We start from the raw sequence: 7768 nt of genomic DNA, 5'->3' as shown, positions 1-7768 counted from the left end.
CAATGATTAACCTGCTTTGCCCCGTCTCAAGCTCAATGCGTTTTAAGTGCTCCAAGTATGGCCCCATGTTTTGGTCCGGTTCGAAGTAATAGGAGACGAGTGTAATATTCCAGGCTCTGGTTCGGACTCCCACCACGACGATGTTGTTCGTAGTGAGTTGCGGGTACTGTATGATGTCTAACTCCGGTTGGTAAATTACTATTGCCGCTTTTACAGTCCCTTCTCCTACTGCAGAGTTCTGGAATATCCTGGTCCCCCGATAGCTCTTCATCTTCTTCACCGAACCCACATAGGGTTCCTGGAGCAGTGTTCCGAGGACCTTCCGTTTTTGAGCCTCCAGCATTAGTTCGTCGGTAGCAAGTTTAGAGCGCTGCAGGTTGACCTGGATGATTTCGAGCTTGGATGTTACAGGCACAACTTTAGCAATACGCTATGGATGCTCGGGCTAGTGCATCCCACTTCCTGCGCACTGGGCACTCGGTACTGAATGCATTATGCTCTGCATTACTGTTTTTTATCTCCCTACAGTTTCGGCAGTGCGGTGCCGTGCCAGCCAGCGACAAAGGGCAGTCGGCGCGAAGGTGTGGGTCGCCGCAGTGGCTGCACAATGGGACAGTAACATTGCAGTGTTTTCTGCCATGTCCATACCCTAGGCAGATAGAGCACTGGACCAGCGGCGATTGGTCGGATACTCGTATCCGCTGCAGATCGACGTGCACCCGACCCGCCGCCGTCAGCCTCTGCCACACCCCAGGGGACACTTGCAGTATGACATGTCCAATGTGAGGATTTCTAGTCCTGCGGCGATATTTTACTGCCAGCCTGGTCTGGTCCGCAGCCAAGTCTCCCAGCAGGTGAGAGTTTTGGTTCTTTAGGGCCTGAGTGACCTCTTCGTCTGTGTGGCAGGACAGGACATCTTTAAGGATTATCAAGGGGTCCTTATTAGTTATATCCTCAACGGTAAGTGCCTCCCCTGACTTTCGGATCCTGTCCTTCACCTTTGTCACCTCTTCCTTGCTGCTGAACCCCACGATCACCTTTTGATCCCTCGCTTTCCGCAGTCTTTGCACCCTTGTGCCCTCGTTTTTGGCATCGACTGCCACTCTTAGCTTTTGAATGACCTCCTCACTGGTATGCTTGTCGTCAGCGGACGACACAATTACCGAGTGGAGAGGCCTTTGGACGGTGGTTTGTTGTCTTGGAGTGGCAGCGATCTCGGCGAAGGATGGTCTCTGTCCCGCGACGTAGCGAGGGGCCTGCTCCAGCTGCTCCGACAGAGCTCGAGTATGCACTTTGCATTCTTCCAACGCGGCGCGATGCTCCTTGAGGTCGCCTATTAGGTGTTTTATAAGCTCTGTCGGCGCTTCTGGGCTAGATGATTTGTCACCCTCATCACTGGTCTGGGTGGCCATGCTGCAGATTTCTGCCGGCCTCCTGTTTGTAGCCTGGGCTACCTTTCCTCCTTCGGCTTCCTTCACTAGCTGGTAGAGCCGTTCGATTGCCCTAAAAACCTCTTCTTTTATTTCCCGTTTTAAGTTTTTTGAGATCTCGAGCTGCGCCTTACTTTTCATAAGGCAGGCTTTAGCCTCGGCAGTTTTGCTCGGGAATCTCGATGGAACTGTGCTCGGCGGGCTGTCGCTGACTCTAGTCGCCTGTCTGCGTAGGTCAGCTTTCGCTTCCTGGACGATCAAAGCTTTGATCTTAGGCCTAGGAGGGAGCGGCTGAGACACAGCTTTTGGTGGAGATGGTATTTTTGGCCTTTGCTGCTCTTTTTCGGCTGTAGGGGGCCAATCACCAATGCTGCGCCTCACAGACAGACATGGCAGTTCCTTGAGTTCAGATTTCTCCTCACTGCCGTTTGATTTTTTAACGGGTGTCCTGATGCCGAACATTTTACGGGGCAGGCAAGAGTGTCGGAGGGAATTTGAGGACAAGTTGTATTTGGAGATCCCTGTATAGGGGGGATCAGTCACTTATAATATGTTAAATTTAAAAGTAATCACTCCAGTAATAATTACCGATAGGTCAAAAGTAAGGTTAAAATATTATAAAGTCCAAATAAGCAGTATTTTCACTGTAGAAAACAAAAACTGCACTATTCTGAGACTCTGGGTGGAGTCTTGTCAAAAAGTTAAGATGTTTGTTAGGCTACTCCCTTTCCTGTACAGTTAAAATTTTTACTGTCGTCCCAAGAGGGCGGGTGGGCGGGCAATTTTTTGACGTTTCGCGCCAGCTAGAGGGTCGTGCGATACCTCAAAAGAAGCGTCTCGCCGAGCTCTAGCCAGTGGTATAAAATTTAAAGATTATTTGGAAGAAAAATCTTTTACTTTTCAGGAAAGCAAAAAATTTTTGACGTTTTTTACAGGAAAATATAAAATTTAGGATTTCCGGAAGCGCGGAACGCACTCCAGAAAGTGGGGCGGACCGGTAAGTATTAAATAGGTAAGTTGGATTTGCAAAAGCAACAAAGTAACTTTGAAAAATAATAAATTTTTAAATATTTTCAGGTCGAAAAGGTGGGGGTGTCAAAAAATGACGTCACACCACTGCAATTCCTAGTTTGAAGGGTCGGTGCGTGCTTACAAGCCGGTTGCACTTTAAAATCGCAAAAAACCGCTTCAAAATAAGCCTCTTGTAAGAAAAGTTATGGAGGGTGATTTTTGGTGTGCAATCACTTAGGTGGATTTCGCAGTAAATGTTTGTACGGTGAACGGGTTTTGGTCAATTTTTTGACGTTTCGCGCCAGCTAGAGGGTCGTGCGATACCTCAAAAGAAGCGTCTCGCCGAGCTCTAGCCAGTGGTATAAAATTTAAAGATTATTTGGAAGAAAAATCTTTTACTTTTCAGGAAAGCAAAAAATTTTTGACGTTTTTTACAGGAAAATATAAAATTTAGGATTTCCGGAAGCGCGGAACGCACTCCAGAAAGTGGGGCGGACCGGTAAGTATTAAATAGGTAAGTTGGATTTGCAAAAGCAACAAAGTAACTTTGAAAAATAATAAATTTTTAAATATTTTCAGGTCGAAAAGGTGGGGGTGTCAAAAAATGACGTCACACCACTGCAATTCCTAGTTTGAAGGGTCGGTGCGTGCTTACAAGCCGGTTGCACTTTAAAATCGCAAAAAACCGCTTCAAAATAAGCCTCTTGTAAGAAAAGTTATGGAGGGTGATTTTTGGTGTGCAATCACTTAGGTGGATTTCGCAGTAAATGTTTGTACGGTGAACGGGTTTTGGTCAATTTTTTGACGTTTCGCGCCAGCTAGAGGGTCGTGCGATACCTCAAAAGAAGCGTCTCGCCGAGCTCTAGCCAGTGGTATAAAATTTAAAGATTATTTGGAAGAAAAATCTTTTACTTTTCAGGAAAGCAAAAAATTTTTGACGTTTTTTACAGGAAAATATAAAATTTAGGATTTCCGGAAGCGCGGAACGCACTCCAGAAAGTGGGGCGGACCGGTAAGTATTAAATAGGTAAGTTGGATTTGCAAAAGCAACAAAGTAACTTTGAAAAATAATAAATTTTTAAATATTTTCAGGTCGAAAAGGTGGGGGTGTCAAAAAATGACGTCACACCACTGCAATTCCTAGTTTGAAGGGTCGGTGCGTGCTTACAAGCCGGTTGCACTTTAAAATCGCAAAAAACCGCTTCAAAATAAGCCTCTTGTAAGAAAAGTTATGGAGGGTGATTTTTGGTGTGCAATCACTTAGGTGGATTTCGCAGTAAATGTTTGTACGGTGAACGGGTTTTGGTCAATTTTTTGACGTTTCGCGCCAGCTAGAGGGTCGTGCGATACCTCAAAAGAAGCGTCTCGCCGAGCTCTAGCCAGTGGTATAAAATTTAAAGATTATTTGGAAGAAAAATCTTTTACTTTTCAGGAAAGCAAAAAATTTTTGACGTTTTTTACAGGAAAATATAAAATTTAGGATTTCCGGAAGCGCGGAACGCACTCCAGAAAGTGGGGCGGACCGGTAAGTATTAAATAGGTAAGTTGGATTTGCAAAAGCAACAAAGTAACTTTGAAAAATAATAAATTTTTAAATATTTTCAGGTCGAAAAGGTGGGGGTGTCAAAAAATGACGTCACACCACTGCAATTCCTAGTTTGAAGGGTCGGTGCGTGCTTACAAGCCGGTTGCACTTTAAAATCGCAAAAAACCGCTTCAAAATAAGCCTCTTGTAAGAAAAGTTATGGAGGAGCTGGTTAGGTTAGGTTAGGTTAGGTTAGGTTAGGTTAGGTTAGGTTAGGTTAGGTTAGGTTAGGTTAGGTTAGGTTAGGTTAGGTTAGGTTAGGTTAGGTTAGGTTAGGTTAGGTTAGGTTAGGTTAGGTTAGGTTAGGTTAGGTTAGGTTAGGTTAGGTTAGGTTAGGTTAGGTTAGGTTAGGTTAGGTTAGGTTAGGTTAGGTTAGGTTAGGTTAGGTTAGGTTAGGTTAGGTTAGGTTAGGTTAGGTTAGGTTAGGTTAGGTTAGGTTAGGTTAGGTTAGGTTAGGTTAGGTTAGGTTAGGTTAGGTTAGGTTAGGTTAGGTTAGGTTAGGTTAGGTTAGGTTAGGTTAGGTTAGGTTAGGTTAGGTTAGGTTAGGTTAGGTTAGGTTAGGTTAGGTTAGGTTAGGTTAGGTTAGGTTAGGTTAGGTTAGGTTAGGTTAGGTTAGGTTAGGTTAGGTTAGGTTAGGTTAGGTTAGGTTAGGTTAGGTTAGGTTAGGTTAGGTTAGGTTAGGTTAGGTTAGGTTAGGTTAGGTTAGGTTAGGTTAGGTTAGGTTAGGTTAGGTTAGGTTAGGTTAGGTTAGGTTAGGTTAGGTTAGGTTAGGTTAGGTTAGGTTAGGTTAGGTTAGGTTAGGTTAGGTTAGGTTAGGTTAGGTTAGGTTAGGTTAGGTTAGGTTAGGTTAGGTTAGGTTAGGTTAGGTTAGGTTAGGTTAGGTTAGGTTAGGTTAGGTTAGGTTAGGTTAGGTTAGGTTAGGTTAGGTTAGGTTAGGTTAGGTTAGGTTAGGTTAGGTTAGGTTAGGTTAGGTTAGGTTAGGTTAGGTTAGGTTAGGTTAGGTTAGGTTAGGTTAGGTTAGGTTAGGTTAGGTTAGGTTAGGTTAGGTTAGGTTAGGTTAGGTTAGGTTAGGTTAGGTTAGGTTAGGTTAGGTTAGGTTAGGTTAGGTTAGGTTAGGTTAGGTTAGGTTAGGTTAGGTTAGGTTAGGTTAGGTTAGGTTAGGTTAGGTTAGGTTAGGTTAGGTTAGGTTAGGTTAGGTTAGGTTAGGTTAGGTTAGGTTAGGTTAGGTTAGGTTAGGTTAGGTTAGGTTAGGTTAGGTTAGGTTAGGTTAGGTTAGGTTAGGTTAGGTTAGGTTAGGTTAGGTTAGGTTAGGTTAGGTTAGGTTAGGTTAGGTTAGGTTAGGTTAGGTTAGGTTAGGTTAGGTTAGGTTAGGTTAGGTTAGGTTAGGTTAGGTTAGGTTAGGTTAGGTTAGGTTAGGTTAGGTTAGGTTAGGTTAGGTTAGGTTAGGTTAGGTTAGGTTAGGTTAGGTTAGGTTAGGTTAGGTTAGGTTAGGTTAGGTTAGGTTAGGTTAGGTTAGGTTAGGTTAGGTTAGGTTAGGTTAGGTTAGGTTAGGTTAGGTTAGGTTAGGTTAGGTTAGGTTAGGTTAGGTTAGGTTAGGTTAGGTTAGGTTAGGTTAGGTTAGGTTAGGTTAGGTTAGGTTAGGTTAGGTTAGGTTAGGTTAGGTTAGGTTAGGTTAGGTTAGGTTAGGTTAGGTTAGGTTAGGTTAGGTTAGGTTAGGTTAGGTTAGGTTAGGTTAGGTTAGGTTAGGTTAGGTTAGGTTAGGTTAGGTTAGGTTAGGTTAGGTTAGGTTAGGTTAGGTTAGGTTAGGTTAGGTTAGGTTAGGTTAGGTTAGGTTAGGTTAGGTTAGGTTAGGTTAGGTTAGGTTAGGTTAGGTTAGGTTAGGTTAGGTTAGGTTAGGTTAGGTTAGGTTAGGTTAGGTTAGGTTAGGTTAGGTTAGGTTAGGTTAGGTTAGGTTAGGTTAGGTTAGGTTAGGTTAGGTTAGGTTAGGTTAGGTTAGGTTAGGTTAGGTTAGGTTAGGTTAGGTTAGGTTAGGTTAGGTTAGGTTAGGTTAGGTTAGGTTAGGTTAGGTTAGGTTAGGTTAGGTTAGGTTAGGTTAGGTTAGGTTAGGTTAGGTTAGGTTAGGTTAGGTTAGGTTAGGTTAGGTTAGGTTAGGTTAGGTTAGGTTAGGTTAGGTTAGGTTAGGTTAGGTTAGGTTAGGTTAGGTTAGGTTAGGTTAGGTTAGGTTAGGTTAGGTTAGGTTAGGTTAGGTTAGGTTAGGTTAGGTTAGGTTAGGTTAGGTTAGGTTAGGTTAGGTTAGGTTAGGTTAGGTTAGGTTAGGTTAGGTTAGGTTAGGTTAGGTTAGGTTAGGTTAGGTTAGGTTAGGTTAGGTTAGGTTAGGTTAGGTTAGGTTAGGTTAGGTTAGGTTAGGTTAGGTTAGGTTAGGTTAGGTTAGGTTAGGTTAGGTTAGGTTAGGTTAGGTTAGGTTAGGTTAGGTTAGGTTAGGTTAGGTTAGGTTAGGTTAGGTTAGGTTAGGTTAGGTTAGGTTAGGTTAGGTTAGGTTAGGTTAGGTTAGGTTAGGTTAGGTTAGGTTAGGTTAGGTTAGGTTAGGTTAGGTTAGGTTAGGTTAGGTTAGGTTAGGTTAGGTTAGGTTAGGTTAGGTTAGGTTAGGTTAGGTTAGGTTAGGTTAGGTTAGGTTAGGTTAGGTTAGGTTAGGTTAGGTTAGGTTAGGTTAGGTTAGGTTAGGTTAGGTTAGGTTAGGTTAGGTTAGGTTAGGTTAGGTTAGGTTAGGTTAGGTTAGGTTAGGTTAGGTTAGGTTAGGTTAGGTTAGGTTAGGTTAGGTTAGGTTAGGTTAGGTTAGGTTAGGTTAGGTTAGGTTAGGTTAGGTTAGGTTAGGTTAGGTTAGGTTAGGTTAGGTTAGGTTAGGTTAGGTTAGGTTAGGTTAGGTTAGGTTAGGTTAGGTTAGGTTAGGTTAGGTTAGGTTAGGTTAGGTTAGGTTAGGTTAGGTTAGGTTAGGTTAGGTTAGGTTAGGTTAGGTTAGGTTAGGTTAGGTTAGGTTAGGTTAGGTTAGGTTAGGTTAGGTTAGGTTAGGTTAGGTTAGGTTAGGTTAGGTTAGGTTAGGTTAGGTTAGGTTAGGTTAGGTTAGGTTAGGTTAGGTTAGGTTAGGTTAGGTTAGGTTAGGTTAGGTTAGGTTAGGTTAGGTTAGGTTAGGTTAGGTTAGGTTAGGTTAGGTTAGGTTAGGTTAGGTTAGGTTAGGTTAGGTTAGGTTAGGTTAGGTTAGGTTAGGTTAGGTTAGGTTAGGTTAGGTTAGGTTAGGTTAGGTTAGGTTAGGTTAGGTTAGGTTAGGTTAGGTTAGGTTAGGTTAGGTTAGGTTAGGTTAGGTTAGGTTAGGTTAGGTTAGGTTAGGTTAGGTTAGGTTAGGTTAGGTTAGGTTAGGTTAGGTTAGGTTAGGTTAGGTTAGGTTAGGTTAGGTTAGGTTAGGTTAGGTTAGGTTAGGTTAGGTTAGGTTAGGTTAGGTTAGGTTAGGTTAGGTTAGGTTAGGTTAGGTTAGGTTAGGTTAGGTTAGGTTAGGTTAGGTTAGGTTAGGTTAGGTTAGGTTAGGTTAGGTTAGGTTAGGTTAGGTTAGGTTAGGTTAGGTTAGGTTAGGTTAGGTTAGGTTAGGTTAGGTTAGGTTAGGTTAGGTTAGGTTAGGTTAGGTTAGGTTAGGTTAGGTTAGGTTAGGTTAGGTTAGGTTAGGTTAGGTTAGGTTAGGTTAGGTTAGGTTAGG

This window comes from Bombyx mori, chromosome 5 (assembly GCF_030269925.1).
Source record: "Bombyx mori chromosome 5, ASM3026992v2".
Lineage (NCBI taxonomy): Eukaryota > Metazoa > Arthropoda > Insecta > Lepidoptera > Bombycidae > Bombyx > Bombyx mori.
This window is presented reverse-complemented; position numbering follows the sequence as displayed.